Source organism: Lissotriton helveticus, chromosome 10, assembly GCF_964261635.1.
Source record: "Lissotriton helveticus chromosome 10, aLisHel1.1, whole genome shotgun sequence".
NCBI lineage: Eukaryota > Metazoa > Chordata > Amphibia > Caudata > Salamandridae > Lissotriton > Lissotriton helveticus.
In genome coordinates, this window is record NC_136071.1 from 777,767,767 (window position 1) to 777,790,212 (window position 22,446).

The 22,446-nt window shown below is 44.5% G+C and overlaps 1 pseudogene across 1 annotated transcript in view; it reads left to right on the forward strand.

Moving 5' to 3' along the window:
* The window catches only part of LOC144784514 (integrin beta-1-like), a 369,893-nt pseudogene that overhangs the window by 168,435 nt on the left and 179,012 nt on the right, over window positions 1-22,446 (forward strand). The window contains exon 8 of the transcript XR_013601670.1: window positions 18,084-18,179. The product of XR_013601670.1 is annotated as an integrin beta-1-like (transcript). The remainder of the gene's footprint in view (window positions 1-18,083; window positions 18,180-22,446) is intronic.

The window sequence follows — 22,446 nt, forward strand, 5'->3', positions numbered from 1 at the left end:
GACTGGACCCATATCCGCAAACACTGAGCCATGGCGGGCAGGGGAACTAGAAGCGGATCAACGCAGGCCAAATTAGATAAGTTTGCCTATAGCCAGCACGGCCAATCGCAAAACAATGGGTGAAACTCCACGGGCGCCGCTCCAGAAACGGAAGGAATCAAGAAAGTGACGCTGGAAGACATTATGAGGACCCTCTCTGACGTCAAAACTACAGTGGGCTCCATCTCCTCTGAGGTAACGCTGCTGCGAGCAGACTTCCAAAAAATTACTGAAAGGGTGTCCCAGGTGGAGGTGGTCGCGAAATCTCTTGTGGAGGACACATCAGAGCTGCAAATAGCTATGGAACGCATGGAGAAAGTCACCAGGCTTCTGCAGGACAAGCTGGACGACCAAGAAGGGCGTTCCCGAAGGAATAATATACGCATCCTTGGTCTTCCGGAGACAGAAGGGAAGGGAGCGATGGACCTCTACGTTGAAGATCTCGTTAAAAATAACTGCAACCCAAAGGCCTGTCTCACTTCTTCTCAGTAGAAAGGGCGCACAGGGTACCTGGCGGCACGCCCAAGCCAGGAGCCGCTCCGCGGCCTGTGTTGGCCAGACTCTTTAATTTTAGAGACAGGGACGCAATCCTACAAGCGGCAAGAGTCTCACCACCTGTTAAGCTTCAAAACTCGACTCTGGCCTTCTTCCCGGACTACACGGCGGAGGTGGCCAGACGCCGGAAATCATTTGCTGAGGTGAAAAAGGCGCTACGAGACAAAGGATTGCCATACTCCATGCTGTTTCCCGCCAAATTACGGATTGTAGCCGATGGGAAGACATGGTTCTTTGACAAGCCGAGGTGGCGCAAGACTGGCTTGAAGGCTGGAGACAAGTGGGAAAATCTCACCGTCCACATAGAGATCGACCGAACCATCGCAACGGAAGACACACGGACAGGCAGACCGAGCAATCGGAACATCGAGACGACATGGAAGGAGCAGAAGCCGACGTGGCGCACGATCTCTTTGACTCTGGACAACCAGCCCCTGTCTGAAGATAGAATTGATATGGAGCGGACTGAATGCGACGCATTGGGACCTTGGGCCTGGTGAAGCTGAGTAGGGTGGGCAAAGCCGGTGCCGGTAGGGGACTCACCAACCCAAGTAAGATAGTTGGGGAAGGGTCAAAGCACTCTGCAAAGTTGGGGAAACGGGCGGGGGTTTGTCCGTGTAGCAGGGGAGCAGGGAGGGGGGATGGGGGGAAAGTTTTATTGTTCATGTTCATGTTAGAAGTCATCACTCACAACACAAGATACGTAGACACACCGAATACCAGCCTCTTCCTAAGCACCGACACGAAACGCTGCATTTATGCTGAGATTGGCACTTCACCCCTCCGTCGGTGTCTCCACACAGGCGTCTGTGCTGTCTGGGGAGGCCTCTCCAGACAGCACAGACGCCTGTGTGGAGACACCGATGGACAGAGCGGTGCTCCTCTTATCCTGAGCTGCAGCCAGGAGGGGTGAAGTGCCATCACCACTACAAATGGTACGTGGTGGATTGAGAAACCTGAACATTGCAGGTGATATTGATTTTAATATTCACGGTATAAGCAGTAGTTACAACAGGTCCTGAGGAAGGCATATGAACTATTTCATTCCAAATGCCGAAACATGTCGACCAATATTGCTGACAGATATTTTGTCAAATCTGTACTTTCACTTTGTTGTTTTTAGATTTGGACGATTTAGGAATAATATTAAAATCGTCATTCACTCAATTTATCCAATTTTAGCTGTTTCACACTTTTCACGATTAAACACATTATACACACTGCTTACTCAGTAACCTCACATAGACTTCTAATTCATACCACCCTTATTATTTACATCCCATCATAATCACCTCACGTAGTCTTGATACTAACATTAGACTGTGTGGTGGTATTCTGTCTCCTGGGTGAGGAGAAACCCAAATGATGTTAAAACGGGCGGTTCAGGATGGTTACTGATGGGAATATTTGCCCATTGACTTGAATTGCCACATGGTAATCATATGTCACACATTTTGCACTTGTGGGTTTCCACCTTTCTGTTTGTGCTGTGTTAGTGTCCGTGTCCACAGTTGAGTTACATGGTTCTTTTCCTTTTTTGACTCCTAGATACTTTTTGTATGTTAGAGGCGTATCTGACCACTCCCCAATCTTGCTATCACTCACCACCAGGGAAAAAAAATGCGCCAGAATCTACCCGATATACCCAAATTATTTAAAAATCCCTAAGATCAGGAAGAAACTTAAGTTAGTGACAGCACATTACTTTGATGAGAACGCGGGAACGGTAGCCTCGCCCTCGGTCCTGTGGGAAGCATATAAAACAGTCCTGCGGGGTGAAGCAATAGCAGCGATAACGGGGCACAAACGAGACTCCCGGCGAGACCTCACAGAGATAGAGCTGACACTCCACAGCGCAAACACTACCCACATGGCGGATCCCACCCCGGAAACAGCACACGCACTGCAGTTGAGGCAGCGACAATACCAAGCCTACCTCAAAACGCAAGTCCAAGGCTACATAGCAAGCACTGCACATAGAATTTATGATGTGGGCGACAAGGCGGGGAAGATGCTGGCGTGGTTAGACAGGAGGGGAGGAAGCACAAGGGGTATCCAGAGGCTCCACTCCCAAGACGGGCAGCTACGGACACATCCAGAAGAAATTGCGCGCACCCTGGCAACTCATTTTCAGGAGATATATACCCCAGAAGACGTCATCACTGCACAGGCGGCATCACTCTCACTAGACACCATTGCCATCCCCAGTATAACACACAACGCTATGCAAGAACTAGAGGTGGACCTGACAGAGGATGAAATTCAGTTGGCGATTCAGGCGCTGCAGTCCGGCAAAGCGATGGGTCCCAACGGCCTGCCCGTGGAATGGTACAAATCGATGGCCTCAGAGCTCAGCAGACCTCTACTAGACATGTATAGGGAAAGCCTAGAAAAGGCGGAACTTCCGCTTGACCAGCGTACGGCCACGATTGTAGCCATACCAAAACCGGGAAAACCCCCAACGGAGTGTGCCTCGTATCGCCCAATCTCTTTGCTTAATGTAGAGGCCAAGGTGCTGGCTAAACTTCTGGCCAGCCGTCTGATGCCTCACCTGCGAACATTGATCCACCCAGACCAATCGGGCTTTATGCCCCACAGGAGTACAGCACTGAATCTCAGGAGGGTTCATGGGGTATTGGCTCGAGCACACCTCCTCTTGGAGAAGGCAGTGATTCTTTCCCTTGATGCCAAAATGGCTTTCGACCTAGTCGAATGGGAATACTTATTTTCGGTTCTTGCACGGATGGGCTTTGGACCGAAGTATATAGCCTGGATACGACTACTCTACACGAAGCCGGTGGCGCAGGTGGTAGCCAACGGCCATATCTCGCCGACATTCCCACTGGGATGGGGGACTAGGCAGGGATGCCCTTTGTCGCCCTTACTTTTTGCCTTAGTACTAGAACCCTTGGCAATCCTGATCAGAACAACGCCCGTATTCAGGGGGATCAAATGGGAGGAAGGATGGGAGGATAAAATCTCCCTATATGCGGATGATATGCTCATTTATATGGTTGAACCTGACGACGGGATCCCAGCCTTATTGGATCTCTGCAATGCACATGGGAAGTTCTCAGGCTATACCCTGAATTGGTCCAAATCGGTAATATACATACTGAAGGGCCCGGAACCGATGTTGCAGGAAGACTGCCCCCTAGCATTGCCGACGACCTCCTTTAAATACCTTGGCATCGTCATTACGAAAAATGCCACGGACTTCTTTGATAAAAACTTGAAGCCGCCTATGGACCGCCTCCGCGCAGATGTTAAGCACTGGGCGTCCCTGCCTTTGAACCTCCTCGGGAGGGCTGCTCTATTTAAAATGATGGCTCTTCCCAGATTTCTATATGTGCTGGAAAACACCCCGTATCTGGTCTCACCACAATATTTCAAACAAGTGGCAGCACTAGTTACAAACCTACTCTGAAATACCGGCCCGGCGCGTATAGCCTATGACAAATTGGTAAAAAGTTGGTATGAGGGAGGGATTGCACTACCCAATGTTCAATTGTACTACTGGGCGGCCCAGCTTAAAATAATTAATCAATGGATCCACACCCCGAGAGACGACCCAGCATACAGGGCGGACTGGTCACAGCTGGGGACGGAATGCATGCTCACAGTATTATATAATAAAGCGCAACTTAAAAAACTGTTAGGTCCGACGCAGCACACAGCGGCCCTGTGGCACATAGCACAAACGTGAATGGGCTGGAAAGGGAAAATCACCAAAATGACACCGCTGTGGGACATAAAATCATTAGGGAACCTTAGATCCTGTAAAGGTTTCACACAATGGGACTGCATAGGAATCTCCACAGTGGGGGACCTATGGGACAAGGGCACGGTGATTGCATTTCCACAGCTCCAGCAACAATATGACCTACGCCCCACCGAAACGTTTAGATACGTGCAGATCCGACACGCATTACTCCGGGCGATTCCAGTAGGCACAGACTTGCCAGAGTCCTCACCACTGGAAGACAGACTACTGACGGACTTTATGCAACAAAGTGCGACTTCCCTCACATATAAAAAACTGGTCAACAACCTGAAGGACCCTACCATGAAACTTAAAGAAAAATGGGAGGGGGAGTTAGGAGAGGCAGATGAATCAGAGTGGAATGAGGCACTAGCCTCCCCGAGGGAGGTAGGCATCTCGGCAAAATTCAGGCTGGTGCAACTTAAAATTTTACACCGCATCTACTACACTAGGACTCTGCTTCACAAAATACACAAGGCACCTCATCCCTTTTGTTTGAGGGGTTGCGGGGAGGAGGGGACACTGTATCATACACTATGGGACTGTCCGCGGATACAGGAATTCTGGAAGCAGGTTATGCGCACTGTCTCCCAAACACTTAAAATCCCCATTTTACCAGAGCCTCGTAAATGCCTGTTGAACATCTGGGACCCCAACGACCTAGATAGGTATAAACTGATTTGGACTACGCTGGCCATAACTGTGGCTAAGCGGGATATTGCACAGAAATGGGGGGCTCCAGAACTGCCTACGGCTAATAGATGGGCTAAGAATATGGACATGCTGATGGTGACGGAAAGGGCGGTATATGTGCTACGGGCATGCCCCCGCAAATGGAACAAGGTATGGGCGGCCTGGAATGTATATAGGGGTGAAATATGCGAACCACTGCCGGAAGAAGAAGATCTAGACTCTGAAGGGGAGGACGAGTAGCGAACTGGGTGATGGGGGACTACTTCATTTGTCCAAGAACAGGGGCACAGTGTGGCGGCTCTACTAAGTGTTACGTCAAAGGACATGGGAGGGGGCCGATGGGTGAAGAAGAACGAGAAATGCGGACCTGGAAGTGATGACTCATGTTAGATTGTTTAGACTTTATGTAATGAGGGACGAATGTTATACAGCACAGAGCGAAAGATATTTTTATGTACTCCGTAGATGGCTACAGAAACTTATGGAAATAATTACGCACGTTGTTGTTGAGATAGAATTAGTCGCACGTTGAGATACGCAACAAATATAATAGTCTACAGATGAATAACTGTATGGATACAAGGCTGAAATTTGATTATATCACTGTAAATGTATCTTTTGCCTTCATATCAATAAAGACTTTTAAAAAACAAAAAAAAAAAAAAAGCAAATTCTGTTAATAGTTGTGGCTTGAGGCATGAACAACTTGGAATCCTTCACTCAAAAAACAGTACAAGTTCTGTTAGTAGTTGTGGAGTGAACACCAACACCCACCTTCTATTCCTTGACTAGGAACAAAACAGCAACAACTTCTGTCTTTTTTTTTTTTTATTAGTGCGTGATGACCGATGCGCGCACCAACCCTTCAGCGCTCAACTCCTCAGGAAATAAACAAGAAGCACCCTCCGTTGCTAGGTAACTTAGTCTTGAGTGACTCACGCTATGGCGCTCTGTGCAAACGCATCACCGATGCCCGCCAATCCCGGAATTAGCGTTGTCGCGTACACTCCATTGTTTTTAAAGACTCCAAGGAACGTTGCAGGTGCATTCCCCCTGTACAAGCCGTTGCAGACCACGGTGAGTTAAACAAAAACATTGACGTTTGATTTCTGCCGTATTGAAAGTTGCTCAAACCGTTGCGCTTTACAGCTGGGGATTCCGACCACAACTTGCCACAAGTTCGGAATTTGCACACACAGAAGAGCATTCTTTGCTATAATGCTTCTCAGTTGCTGCCACCTAATAAAGTCACTGCCATCCACATTAAGTCAAAACCGTAACTTTGATTCAATGTAACTTAACATTTCTGGGGACATAAACAGCGAGGCCAACAGGTGCAGCAGACAATCAGGCAGCCCAGCAAGGTAGACCGATTCCAAGCGGGCAATTACATTCAGGGGTTGACTTGGAGTAAAGTTAAAATGATTTCTTCTGGTTTCTTCATTCCAGGTCCTTTCTTTCTTTACTCCTCTCCTCTTCACAGGCCTCTGCATTCCATCCTCGTTGCCATTTTTAAGTAGAGGAACACGTTGGATTTAATTAAAAGTAGATTTATTAAGTATAGGAGAGCAACCCCTGAAGCCTCCTCTTCAGGCAACAGCAGTTCCAGTTCTGCCCACCTTCCAATATAATTGGAAGGTTCAGCATCACCAGGATACTGATACACATGTTGCTAGGATACAACAGTAGCCTCATGTGGAAGGGACTCCATAAGGATAAGTGCTAACCTGAGGTAGGCCATATAATATTTGTGAGCATTCATAGATAGGTCAGTACAGTTTACTTGAAAACCTGTAGTACTTTTACGGTATTATACGTATAAGCGAAATCTGCACTAAAATGCAGTTTCGCTCCACTGAGGCTAACACAGTCCAGCTTGATGCTGAATGGGGGCAAAACATGCATGCAAAGTATGAATTTGGGGGTTCCAAACACACAAAATCAATGTCTTACGAGACTTCAGGATTGCCAAATTTCTCTGGCTCAGCTCATATCAGATTCCTGGACTTTCTCGTCTATTCGCCCCCCAGCTCCCGCCCCCATATTCTTCCCTTACTGGGAAAAGTGACTGACATTCTCATTGTAATGATTGTCGTTATCCTAGGAATAAGTGAGCTTAATGTAAGATTTGTATGTATTACTCCATTAAGACTCTTAAGGACAGAGAAAGGTTGGCATTATTTCTTATGAAGAAAGAGAATCGTCCTCCTGCTAAGGGAGATGCTCCTCTTCAGGGAAAGGTTCTGTAAGAATTGCCCCCCTAAGCACTTCCATGAATGCAGAACACAAGAGGAGGCTTATACAGTTTCCTGAGCATGATCTGTTTGGTACAGTGCTTGCAGTCACCTGCTTTGCTAAAGTCTAAGCATTACAGAGACTCACCTGTAAGAAAAAAGATAACTTCAAAGGAAACCTCATCGACGTCAAAGTTTTCAACTCCATCCTCGACGACGTAGATACTGTTGACAACACTGATGAAGACGGGCATGATGTCGAGCATGACGGCGAGCAGACCGTCGACAACGACTGTTCTGGTGATGATGACCATGCTGTCAACGACGATGAACATACCGTCAATGACGACGCTCATACCGTCTACGACGCCAATGCCGTCAACGGCATCAACGCTAGGAATTATGTAGTGAATAGAAAACATGGGAGGAAATGTTTTTTTCAGCTTTATGGGTGATGGATGTGCTTCCAGTACAATTATTGCAGTCAGATCAAGAAGAAGAGGCTAGTGATTATGCCTCACTGACAGCTTACAGCCCAACGCAACTAGATATGAGAAATGACATATGATTTTGAAGAGGACACAATGGACGATGAGCAGTCCTAGAGTGAATATGTGCATCAGCAGGAGTACTAGTCTGGAAGAACTCAAATGGATTTAAGACAGAAACCACCTAGATATTATAGAGAGCCAGATAGAGTCCAAGTGTGAATGACCTTATTATCAACGTTGCAACAAATGATGGATACTTTTACAAAGGCATTACCGCAGCAAACAACTAATAATCCTAACATCGGATTCCCTGCTGCTCCCATCCTTCGCCTCCTCAACCTGCTCCTTAACCAGTTTCACCTCCTAGGCAGCCATCACCGCTACCACCTCCTCCAGTGCCAGGGGAATTTGTCATGAAAAATACAGGGAGGATGTTTGCTCTAATGGCTCTACCTGTTCTGATATTAAGAGAGGAATGTGAACTAACACTAGAGGATGATGGAACAGATGATAATAGCAGAGATTTTGTTGTTCCAATTGGAAATGATTACCAATACCACAAGATGCTACAGATGATCTCTAACTTTCATTTATTCATTGAAAGAGCTGCGAAGAAATTCAACCTACCAAGAACAACCTTGAAAATACATTACATCCATACCTATTCTTGTGGTCAGAAAGTCTGAAATTAATAAAGATACTTGCTACCATTCTAGCTATGATACCTCATCTCATAAAGAAATGGAAAGCCCTGGAATCAGCTCCAGCTTCCCTCACTGGTCATTCTAGACTGGATTCAGTGATTGCTTCATCGGTTCAAAGAAGAACCAAGACCCCCAATAAAGCCATCATCTTTCCCTCCCCGACATTTTGGCTGCCTTACCCCCTAACTACTACCTGCTGAACGCCAACCGGCCTCACGGCCGTCGTGGCGGCGGGGTCGCAGCAATCATCCGCAAAGACTTACCTCTTATTAAGTCTTCATCATTGTGCCTTCCTGACGTTGAAAATCTGGTAATCAGCCTGCCAACCGAAGCTGGAGCCTTGACCCTTATTGTTTTATACCGCCCCCCACTCCTATGCCTCTGTTCCCTGCCACTCTTTGTGAGCAGCTCACTGCCTTAATGACCTCCTCAGCCCGTGTTGCCATATATGGCGACTTTAATTACTGGTTTAACCACGCTGATGCTGGTCCTCATGCTACCGAATTGTTTGAGGCACTTTCCAGCCTCAACCTGACGCAGCATGTTACCTCTCCCACTCACACTGGGGGCAACATCTTAGATCACATCTGGACACAGGGTGTATCGCTTCTCGGCCCGACTATTTCCCCCTGTGTCTGGTCAGACCATTCACTGATCGAGTCATCTATTCTTATAAAGGGCCTGGTCAGGCCCCCCCTCCAGCACGGAGGGTCCGCTCGGAATTGGAAGACCCTCGACTCACCTGCTTTTCTCTCCTTACTTGTTAAAACTCAGCCTCTACTCCCTGAGACTTTAGATGTCAATACTATGGATGCCAACATCTCACATTGGCTAACGACGGCTAGCGACATATGCGCACCTCTATCCCGCTTCTCTCGCACTCACCCCAATAAGTCCCACAAATGGTATAATTCCACCTTAAAACAACAACATTTGGAGCTGCGCCGACTGGAGCGTAGATGGCGGCGCAATTATCTTAGCTCCGACAGGGAAGCATACGTGTCCGCGCGCAAAGCCTATAAAATCGCAATCACCTCTACTAAAACCACCTTCATCTCTAACAGAATTTTAACAGCTCCTAACAGATCTAAGGAGATCTTCAAAGTCCTCGGCGAACTGACATCGGACGCCAGGACACTTCTGAATCCGCCTCCTTCCTTAGAATCTTGCACTGCTCTAAACTCCTTTTTCATTGAGAAAATCACTACTATCAAGAATTCCATTCCCCACTCACCCCCCCCCCCGCTACAGCAGTTCCATCTCTTGCTAATACATCTACTCTTTCTCAGTTCCCCGCGCTCGACCCGGAATCCCTTACTAAACTGTCCATTCGTGTGAAATCTGGATCCCCTAAGGACTGTTGCCCTCCCTTCGTGCTTCGCGACATTTGTCACACCCTTCCTCACTGTATTCTCCCTTTACTTAACTCTTCCCTTAATTCGGGCATAGTCCCCAGCTCATTCAAAGAGGCCGTACTGGTGCCCCTCTTAAAAAAGCCAGGTGCCGATCCAGCAGCCCTGGCCAACTACCGCCCCATCTCCCTCCTGCCCTTCCTATCTAAAATCCTTGAGGCTCATGTTACGACCTGCCTCTCGCATTTCATCGAGGAGTCCAACTTCCTGGCGCCCAACCAAGCCGGGTTTAGACCAGCCCATTCCACCGAGGCCGTGATCCTCGCTGTGCTGGACAACCTCAGACGCAATGATGACAGAGGACAACCCCAGGCATTAGTTCTACTCGATCTATCGGTGGCCTTCGACACGGTGGACCATAACATCTTAATCCACCGCGTCGAATCCGCCGGAGTTTGCGGGGTTGCCCTGGCTTGGATTAAATCCTTTCTAGAGGAGAGATCTCAAGCAGTCAGCATGGGTCCTTTTCGCGCCACCATCGTCTCATCATCCTGTGGAGTTCCTCAAGGATCTTCTCTGTCTCCCCTTCTTTTTAATTTGTACCTTCAACCCCTCCTTCACTCCTTAGGTAAGTGGGACATCACCGTCTTTAATTACGCGGATGACTTACAAATTATTTTTCCCCTCACTTCTCCTGACGCTGTCACTAACTTCCAGACAGCCTTGACACACATCCAGCACTGGATGAATCAAAACCAACTCAAGCTCAATCCGGGCAAGACTGAGCTCCTTCTCCCAGGGAGAAGTGCCCCTTTCTGGGGCCCTCAGTACTGGCCTATTGAGCTCGGAACACCTCCCTCTCCTGCTGGAGGTGTAAAGAGCCTCGGAGTCTTGATTGATTCCGGGCTCACTCTCAAGGCACAAGTGAGCGCAGTAACATCTTCCTGCATGTTCCAGCTCTACAGGACACGGAAAGTCGCTCACCTTCTATCGCCTGAAGCCTTGCTGCAAGTCCTAATAGCCCTGGTGATGTCCCGGTTGGACTTTTCTAATTCTATCTACTACGGTCTCCCTAAATCTCAGCTGTCTAGGCTACAGATCGTTCAAAACCAGGCTGCTCGACTTGTCTTCAAAATCCCTAAATGGCAGTCGGCCCAACCCCTACTACGCCACCTTCACTGGCTACCAGTGAACGAAAGAATCACTTTCAAGGTTCACTGCCTGGTCTTCAAAGCCCTCACAGGTCCCGCCCCTGCTTTTCTTAAATCTCTAATCACCTCTTACTGTCCTTCTCGCACTCTGAGGTCCACCCACCTCCAGCTCCTCGTCGTCCCCCGCTTCAAACTCTCTAGATCGGGTGGCTGCAGCTTCTCTTGTCTAGCCCCCAAGCTGTGGAACTCCCTCCCTCTCTCACTCAAGTCATCTTGCTCCCTTGTTTCTTTCAGGAAATCCCTAAAAACACTACTCTTCCCCCACTAAATTTTTTACTTCTCTTTCCTCCTCTTTTCTTTATCCGATTAGCGCCAGGAAACCCATGGTGACAGTGCGCTCAAGAAATTTGTTATAACATAACATAACATAACATCTAGTCCGCCAGACAAGGAAATCAAGCGCATTGACAGTGTGGACCAGAGAATATCCTCTATGGTTGCATCCTCAATAAAGACAGCCAATACTCTGGCAACTCTAAGTCGTTATGATCGCCTGATGTGGCATGGCATCACTCCCTTACTGCATCTTATTCCTGAGCATAAGAGGGAAATGGCGAGGGCTATCCTAAAGAAAGGTTAACTAACTTCTTCTTTCATTATTGATGGGTGCTTCAGATACAGCTTTTCGCCAGTTGGCAGGAGGGACTGTGCTAAGGCAGCAAGGCTAGTTAAAATCCATAGCCTTCGATGTTGATGTCCAATCTAAGATCTTAAACATGCCTTTTGATGTCCTAACTCTTTTCGGTAAACATTTTGATGAGGCTCTTCAAGGTGTTAAAACCGACACTGATACTGCAAATGTGTTAGGACAGTTGCAGTTTTGCAGATTTGGAATGTCTAATTTTCTTCACTCACAAAGATCACAACATTTCAGAGCAGGATTCAGTCAGTACGGAGGTCAGGGACGATCTTATTGTCCTCAAAGGCAGTCTGGATGTGATCAAGGATACTCTTTCAATTGGAGCCGGAGACAAAATTATGGGAGGCTTTCAGGAAGGAAGAGAAGGTCCTCACAAGCACAAACCAATGACAATCAGGAAAGAGCTGGACTCGCGGCTCAACCTCTTGATCCATCTGGTCCTCATAATTGGGGGGGGGGGGTAGAGGGGAGAATTTCCTTTTTTTGCTCCCTCATTGAACAAGATAACATTAGACAAATTGTTGAATCGAAGTTCATTCAGAGATCCCCAGTTTGTCCAACAAGAAAGGAATATCTTCATTTGCAAGAGCTTCAAATGGACATTATCATGGTTCTGTTCAAATGATCCATAGAGATTGTCCCTAAATAGCAAAGGTATCAAGTTTTGTATTCCAGGTTTTTCCTAATTAAAAAGAAGACAGGTCAATGGAGACAAATTCTGGATCTGGGAGAGCTGAGCAAGTTTCTGAAGAAAAAAATATTTTGGATGCTTACTCTGCAAGAAGTCCTCCTAATAATTACCTCCATGGACCTTTGAAATGCTTACTTCCACATAATCATTAATTGAAAATCCTGAAGGTACCTTCGATTTTCAGTAGCAGGTCAGCACTACCAGTTCAAGACAATACCTTTTGTATTCAAATCAGTGCCCAGAATATTCTCCAAATGTCTTGCTCAAGTTGCTGCTTTTCTCAGTATAGGTCACCAGCTATTCCCATATATGGACAACTGATTAGTCAAAGTGCCATCCACAGAAAAAGCAACAGCTTCCAAAATGCTTGTATCATACTCTTCTGGAGATTAGGTCTCACATTGGACAGGGAGAAGAAGTCATCCTTGGAACTCCAAACAGAGATCCTATTTGTAGGAGCAATACTCTTCAATTGGGAAAAGCCTTTCCATCGAAATAAAGTGAGAAAATTACAGACAATGTCAAAGACTATTGAAGGAAAACAATCAATTACAGTAAGGCAATACACACCCATGTTAGGCCTGATGGCATCATGTATAGGCCTCATTTCGTTTTGTAGGCTTCGTATGAGACCTGTGAAGCAAGAGCTGGATTCGTAATGGAAACAGTTAAAAGGCTAATGTGCATATATAGTCCGTGTCACAAGGTCCTTGAAACAAGCTCTAATGTGGCGGAGGATTCCATCAAACCTAAACTCTGTTTTTTCTTTCCTGCCAATAGCAATATTACTCATCATGGATGTGTCCATGAACTGATGGGGAGCCCAACTGCAAAAGCTTTCAACCAGATGTCTTTCGTCAGATGCAGAGAAGAATCTCCACATCAATGTGCTGGAACTCTGCGCCATAAGACTAGGTTTACAAGCGTTCCTTTCCAGACTGGCAGGTCAGCCGTTCCTAATCAGAACAGACATCACAATGTCCATGATCTACATAGCCAAGCAAGGAGGAACACAGTCCATAATCCTTTCAGAAGTAGCTCAGCTGCTGTGGAACTGGGCCCTTTCTCACAGGACAGACATTGCTATGGAACATCCGCTAGGCTGCTAGAACGATAAGGTGGCTGCTCTCAGCTAGCAAGTGACAGATTTTCACGAGTGGAAACTAGAACAAGTGGATTGCATTTTCAATCATTAGGGTTACCCCACAATCGGTCTGTTTGCCACAACAAGAAATGCCCATCTTCACAAGCAGGTTTTGGCATCCAGAGTTGATGGGTAATGCTCTTTCGATCACTTGGTCCCAGCTACTTGCCAACGCCTTTTCACCTTTTCCCCTTGTTCCCCAGGGCGTTGAAGAAGGCCAAGGTGGAGCATTGCACTCTGATCCTCATTGATCCGGCGTGACCTTGCCCGTACTGGTACAGCGAGCTGCTGCAGTTGGGAGAACGTCCAGCCATTCCTTTGAAGATGCATCCCAGGATGTTGTCCAGATCTCATGGCGAGATTCTCCTCCATGATCTCAAGTCGCTGAACTTGACAGCATGGTACCTGATCACGTAGAGTATGGCCACTTTGGTCTTTCGCAAGAATGTAAACAAATTCTGGTGCAGGCTTGCACACCAGTGACCAATAAGACTTCCAAGGATGAATGTAAGCGTTTCTGTGTCTGATGCACGAATAATCATCCTCATCCGCTTCAAAAAAAGGCTTCTCAGATCCTTCCATATTTGTGCGGTTTAGGCCAAAAGTAGTCTCAAATATTCTTCATCATTCTGGCTGCAATCTTGAGATTTAGAAGGACTGACAGCTCAGCAGCTACCCTGTTTTCCCAAAGGATTATTAAACAGTTCATGAAAGACCTTTCAGACCATTTCCACCTCTCCGTCATCCTCCTGTTCCATGGGAAAATAATGCAGTCCTCGGTCAGCTGATCTTACTTCCTTTTTAGTTGATACATAGAGCGGACTTAAAATTTGTTTCTTTGAAGACAGCAATTCTCCTGCCTCTGACATCCGCTAGGAGAGAAGGAGGGATTCAGGCATTCACCATCAGAGTACCTTTTCTCCAGTTCACTAAGAGCAAAGTGATGCTCAGAACCAATCCTAAATTAATTCCTACAGCGCCCACTATCACTCTTTGATCCTTCTTCCCTAGTCCATCCGAACCAGCAGAAAGATAATTAAAGTTTTAAACTTGCGTAGATGTCTCAAATTCTATATAGACCAAATAAAGGCATACGCTTATCAAACCAGCTATTTTTATCATTTGCACAACCATGAAAAGGTCAAGCCCTGTCAAAACAGGGACAGCTCGTTGGATCTTAGCCTGTATTACTTTCAGTCAAGCCAAAGTCAATCGTCCTCTCCAGGTAAGGGTGAGGGTGCATTCCACCAGAGGCATGGGTTCAACTGCAGCACTCTATGCTGGGGTACCTTTGAGAGGCATCTAACGTGCAGCCATCTAGGGGAGCAGGCCTACGTTCACAAAGCATTACTACCTAGACATGGACGCAGACGCTGATGCAGCAGTGAGACAGGCAGTCCTGAGAAACTTGATTCATTAAAGATGAGCCAACTTCCCGCTTTGATGAATTTGATAATGTGTACTGCTTGCTATCCTGATTGAAGCATGTGAATATATAAAAGATCCAATGTTAAGAAGAAATGAGTTACTTACCCGTAATTCTAGGTCTCCAATACTGGTATCTTTTGTATATTCACATGCGACCCTCCCTTCTCCCCATTCAGAGGCTCATTGTATTTTATTTTCACATTTGTGATTTGAAATCTGAGCTATGCTGGTCTCTAGGGGGAGTAGGAGTACTAAAGCTTCCACCTCAAAGCTGAAGTTTGGGTTCTTTCAAATGAAGTGGATGTGTTACTAGACATACATTGTTGTTTCAGGCCTATGGCCCTTTTACATCATATATTGAATGATGTATATTTTTTACACTGTACCCGGGATTAAAAGCCTGATGATGGGGAATGATTCAAGCATGTGAATCTATAAAAGATACCAATGTTGGAGAACTGGAGTTAGGTAAATAACTAATTTCATTCTAATTACCTGCTTAACTGATGCAGAAGACTGTAAGGCTGCACTTAATGTTTTTCATGTAAGGTCTCTGAATTCAGGCTGTTTTTCCATTTAATAAATGAGAAATTGAAGAATGTGTTAATTTGTTAATCAGGTTAAATATCTGTTGTTAGCACTTGGTTAGTGTGAAGAAATGGGGTGTATGATATGGTGTGGTTGCGCAACCTCACCGCCTAATACCCTTACCGACTCCTTTGGAACTGGTAGTTTCTGTTTCTTAAGCCTTCTAGCTCAACCCTGGGTAGCTATGGCTCTGAGCAGCAAGGCTTACACAAAGGAACAAGTCCAAAGCATTTAAGCAGCACCAAAACAACTGAAGAAATCCACAGCATGCTCAAAAACTCCAACACCAATTTATACAAATAGATTGTATTTTTAGATACCACAAGGAAAAAAAAAGCACTGGAGGACTCTGGAGATACAGCAATTACTAGATACAGTAAATATAGATGTTTTCCCTTAACCACGAAAAAGCATTGGCAGCTTCAACAAATTTGACACTTGGAAACATTTTTGACAAACAATTTGTTTAGTTCGAATGCAGTCTGTTAGAGTTACTTCGGGCGACCAACTCCGTCAGGGAGCAGTCAGATGGGCCCGCAAGGTACTCAGAAACAGTTACCTCGGCAAACGTCTTCAGGTAGTTCTAGGCACTTTTGTCCCATGATGTAGGTTCCTGTGGAAGTGGTCCTGTTGCAAGGGATACAGGATGGTGAAGATGCTTACAACATGCTTAAGAATGCTGTGGACGCAATGATGTTGACGGGGCTCTTCCTGCGGCTACTCTTCAGTCCCCAAGCAAAGTGAGGTGGTCCTGGACACAGGGTTTGATGTCCCTCGAAGTCCTCTTGGTCCTGGCTGAATTCTATTCGCCACTGGGCTACCAGTTGCCTGGTATCGTAGTTTCAGCCAAATCCTTTCCTGTGTGATATTTCGTCTTTGTGGGACGTTAACCCTACTACCAGGACCGCTTCACGATCTTCGTGGACTGAGGTATCTCTGCGGGAAGACCCTCATTGACCGCTTCGTATCCACAGCATTTTTAGAGCATCTTCTGTATCCTTCATCCCTTGCCTTAGGACCATTCCATAGAAATCCATCCCAACACAGAAAAAGTGCCTGGAACTGTTGAAGGACTGCTTCTCCTGTGAAGTTAACTGTTCTTGAAGACCATACTGGTCCCCCTGACAAGCTCTCTGCCAGAGTTGGTCGCCCCAAGTACTTCTAATCGACCGCATTGACCCCTACATTTTCTTAGGAAAAGTTTCTGTGTCCTATTTGTTGACTTAGCCAATGCTTGTTTGCAGTTGAGTGAAATTGCACTGATTTTATTATTGCTTGTAAAACCTGTATCTCTGAAACCCTCCAGTGGATCTTTTTCATTCTAGTGCATAAAATACAACCTATTTTAAAAAATGGTGTAGGACAGCTGGAGTGTTGTGTTGCATTCTTCCATTGTTTTGGTGCTGTTTAAATGCTAACACTTGTTCCTGTGACTAAACCTTGCTGCTTAGTGCCATAGATACGTAGGGTGAGCTGAGGGATGTCAAACGCCTTTAACACTGCTCAGTCCAGATATCTTTTCTGGATTGCTTTTTATAGGTAAGTTCCGGTAGCCGTGCTACTATGGTACCATAACCCTTTACAAACAGACCAAGAAAGGCTCTTAGGTCTGTGTCTTAGAAGCTTCCGAGGCAAGAATTGTCTAGATCTTGGGTTGGAGAGGTTGTGCATGGCCTCCACTAACTTGGTGGCCCAAGTACACAACAGAGCCCTGCCCTATCTGACACTTTCTTGCCTTGTCCGGGCTACCTGCTGCAGGGCTTGAAGCACTTCCTTGAGGTGAAACAGGTGATCATCCCAGGTGGAACTGAATACAGCTATATCATCAGGATAAACTGTACTGACATTTTCTAGACCAGAAAGGTAGCTGGTGCATTCTTCAGCCCACTCAATTCATGTCAAACAGTGTGCGGTATGAAACACTGCTTTGCAGTCTATACACACCACAAGAATCTAGAATAGGGTTCATGGTGTAAAAAGAAAAATTGGCTTACCTTTTACAGCAGTTATGCAGGCTGACGCTGTTCTAGATACACATTTACATCAAAGCATTACATATGTCCGAAACAATGTTAAGAAAATTATAACGTGACAGTATTGTGTGGGCATTAGGCACTTTAGTTTAAAGTCATTATCTCTAAGATTAACATCCAGAAACATTGAGTTAAATAATTTGCATTTCTGTACTGAGACATTAGATGGCATAAGGGTGCACATGTGAATCAGGAATAACCTGACAGCAAGACCGAAAGTGTTGTTTATATATATATTTTTTTCCTGCAGCTGAGTTATATGGCACATTACTCTAAATGAATTGAATGGTGAAAAAACTATTTTTATGCATTCTACAAAAGTGGGATTTGGAGATATTGCTTTAAGACTTCTAGTAATTAAGTTACCCATAGTAGTACACTGCCATCTCCCCGCATTAGGTTGATTTGAATTATTAATTATCAAGAAAAGATTATTCAAAACTCGAATCTTTTCCTTTGGCATTGAAGCTGGTTGACTTGCTGTTTTGTTGAATTAATCTTTTGCTTCGTTTAACAGGATTATCCTTCCATTGCACATCTTGTGCAGAAGCTAAATGAAAACAATATTCAAACCATATTTGCGATTACAAAACAATTTCAGCCTGCGTACAAGGTAAATATAGCTACATTTTGATCAATGGTAATATTTAAATAGTTGATATATGCTTATTTAACAGCCAGAGGATCTGGGTTGTTTCTGGCATCTTAACTTTTTAAGGTAAATCAACCAATAAGCATGCATGCTGTGTTCACATGTCTTCCTCAAAGAAAACAATTGTTTATTTTGCCAAATTAAACTGAGAGCAAACCAACCAATAGGTGCTTTTTGGGCACTCTTTTTTAACACTCGTGTCCTTTGCACCCCTACTCGAATGTCATATTATTTCACTCTCCAATGGCGATCCACGCCAACCAGTCAAGGCTTTTCCTCATTCGGTTGTATAAGTCAATAAACAGGTCCTGCTAGTGATGTTTTTATTTTAAGATGTATATGATTTGTATTCACAGGTAAGAAGAAAGAACACTTACCAATCTTCTGTATGAAGAAAATCAGCTTATTGCCCAGTCTAGGATAATGGGTCACCCCCAAACGATTTATAGCTTACATTTTCTATTATTTTAGACATGTGTCTGGACTGCAATGAGCACCTTCACAAGCATTTTAGATGAGATGTTTATGAAAATGAAGCTTTTGTTTGTTGCAGACATCTTTAAGGTTTTGTAATAAACTCTTGCTTGGGCTATCCTTGGTTCTATGATATGACAGGACATTGGAAGCAGTGCAATTCCACAAGGAAAGAAGCAAGTACAGGCCTCTCAAGGAGACCAGAGCAGGGCCCTACTGACTGAAGATCTGTGTAAATATGGCTTCAGTGGAACTTACTGCCAGGAACATAAGCAAGCGTAACTGACCAGAGTCACTTATACAACCGAGAATAATCACTTGGGGTCATGTAGAGTCAATGTGACACCATCTGGTTGTGAGCCTGCTGTGTCCCCATCCTACGCTGTACTCTTGGGGTGCCTGTCCAGCCCCCAAGAGACAGTTTTCATCACTCATAGCTTGTACTTTGCTGGGTTTTCAGCAGCCCGTCATCCAAGTTCTGAATAGGTTTGAATCATCACTCTAGCTGCTTTTTTTTTTTTTAAGTCTTTATTAGGTGACCCCCATTTCTTTGGCAATTAAAAGAGACCTCCTCTGACTCCCTTTGGTAAATTACCTGTCCTCCTCTGCTCCCTCAGCCATTACCTCCAATGTTAGATCAGTTGAAGTACGAAAACCACCTTGATTTCCCGTCGCCTTTTTCTCTTTTGTTATTACTCATTGCATGCTTCTTCTTATTGTTCTTGATCATATTGCTTAATCTTGTCAGTTTTTTCAATTACTGATATGCTTACGATGTTTTTCTTTACACATATTCCTTGATTGCATTTGATATATTTTCCTTGGTAATTCGTAATACCATAATTTTCCTTATACTGTTTAATCCAATCACTTATCATTTTATCTGTTTCTTCATTTATGTTTATGTTTTTGTACTGTTTCTCTTTAATTTTCAATAAACTCAAACTTAAAAAAAAATCTTTATTAGGGCATCAGACATAGAAACTAATACAACATAATATGAAAGACAACAAAGAAATGAGCAACTATATCCGAAAACCCTTTTTTTACCTATAATTGCAGCACCCACCCCCCGGTGGATCCCCTCGGAGCTAGGAGGAAAATTAAACACAGCAAAAGATAGAAAACAAAACATATCTACAATCAGACTAGGATTGAGATTTCATCCTGATTTAGCCAATTTGTTAAAGATCTCCAGATTTCCCCCCTTCCATCCTAGCCCTATTTCGTCTTCTATTAAACACAGACATCCCCAATGATACACAAATAATAATTTGCTAAACCAAACATGTAACGATGGAGGGTTCGGGTCGAGCTAGACAGTGGCTAACCAGAGTCGTAATACAGCCATTGCAATAAAAAACATTTTGCGATCCAATTCCTCTATATGTTGGTTGGAGATCCCTAACATGATAACCTGAGGAGTCAATGAAACTGAATACCCCAAAATATGTTTTAAGCGCGGTTTAATTTCGGCTATCAGTTGTTGTAAGCTAGAGCAGGTAGCAAACATATGTGTACTGTCCGCAGCAAGCAAGCCGCAGCTTGGACAATTTATCCCAGAGGTCCCCACCCCCATCTATAAATACGGCCGGGGGTTATGTATAGATTACGCCAGGTCTTAAAACATTGTACCTGCAGGTTTGCAGAGATACACGACGTTTGGCTATACATAAGAGATTCTTCGCACTCTCCCTGGCCTGCGTGTACAATCGTTTGCCACCTGTCAAAATGTTTAGTTAAATCATTGCCCCTCATCTCGTTAACCAATTTATATAAAACAGATATTGACGATTGGCCTCCATTAATCAAATCAAATAACGGAATACGGACCCAGGTAACGGATCTTTTACAAAAGAAATCCCTAATCTGCAAATATTTGAAAAAATGTTTGTTCTCAATCCAAAATGTTTCTTTGATAGCTTCAAAAGACATTATTTTAGTATCAAATATAAGATCTACAATGCACTGGACACCTTTATCCAACCAAATTTTTAAATATGCATCACAGAATATTTCTGGGAGTAAGGTATTCCCTGCCAAGGGGGAATACGAATGTACCTGCCCAATTCTAAACATTTTCCGAACCGCAGTCCACACCCTAAAAGCGCTTAACAAAACCTTGAATTTGACTCTTTTATAATAAGCGAAATCTATATGGCGCAACAAAAGTCCCCTAGTCTCAAATCCATAAATTAAATTATAAATCGATATATCCGTACTAACCGTGCTTCCCCCACCCAATAGTTCCCCAATCTTTTTTAAAGTGATCGCCCAATGATACATTTGAAAATTGGGCACAGACCATCCCCCCCATCTCTTGGCAGAGTCATTATTCTAAGGGCCCTTCTTGGACGTTTACCAGCCCATAAAAACCATGAAACAAGCTGATCTAACTTTTGGAACCAAGATTTATTTATCAACAAGGGAATTGCTCTAAAGCAATATAAGATTTTGGGAAGAAATATCATTTTAACGACATTACATCTGCCGATCAAAGTCAGGTGTAAGTTATTCATTCTATGCGCATCCACATCGATTTTTTGTATTAATGGTTTAAGATTGATCTCCGCAATTTCTTCGGATTTAGAGCTAATTTCTATGCCTAAATATTTCGCACTTGTTACTTCGGCGTGGAACAAGACAAGGGTGTCTGTGTTCCCCCGTCTTATTTGCCATTTTTATTGACCCTCTAGTTTGGAAGATCTGGGATGACCAAGTAATCCAACCTGTACATGCTAAGGGAGAAGATGTCAAAATTTTGGGTTATTCCGATGACTTAGCCATTTTGACATGCTCTCCTCAGATGAGATTAATATTTTAACCACACAGTATGGTAAGATGTCTGGGTATCATCTAAATGAGGGCAAAACTCAAATAGTTTTTAATGACAACGTCAGGTTAGTTGACCCGCGGATAGTAACAAGTGCGAAATATTTATATTAATTACTCCTGACTGTGACCCCATCAAAGATACCTTAGCAATTGGGTCTTTATACATGCTCTGAATAGCTTTAATACATTTTTCCCCTATACCGTAATACTTCAGAGCGATCCATAAAAAAGGCCAGGAGACCCTATCATATGCTTTTTCCGCATCCAGCAGAATTAAAACCATAGGGTCTCCTGTAACCTTGGTGTAATCGAACAGGGTAATTGTCCGACGTATATGATCAATGGTTTCGCGCCGAGGCACAAAACCATGTTGTTGGGAGGAAACCATCTTTTTAAAAACTGATGCCAACCTCTTCGCGAATATCTTAGAATAGATTTTTAAATCACTATTGATCAGCGTTATAGGCCGATATGAACCAGGATCTGTGGCTACCTTCCCTTTTTTCAAGAACGTCACTATCTTTGCCATCCGCCAAGAATCTGGAGGTGTATCCCCATCCTGAACTACACTAAACATCTCAAATATTATTGGTACGAGCTGGGCTTGAAAGGTCTCATAAAATTCCCCTGGCAGAAAATCCGAATCTACAGCTTTTCCTAATGGAAGAGACTCAATGGCGTGGGATAATTCCTCCAGATTAATTGAAGCATCTAACATATCCTGCTCCTCGGGAGATAGTACCTCTATTTCTATTCCAGTAGGATATTTATAAATTTCAGCCTGTATCTCATAGTTATCGCTAATATACTCTGAATACAGTTTTTGATAACATTTCTGAAAGGCCATAAGAATAGCCCCTTCATCAGAAACCAGACTCACATCCGGATCTACAATACTGGCAATCCGCGAAGATGCCAC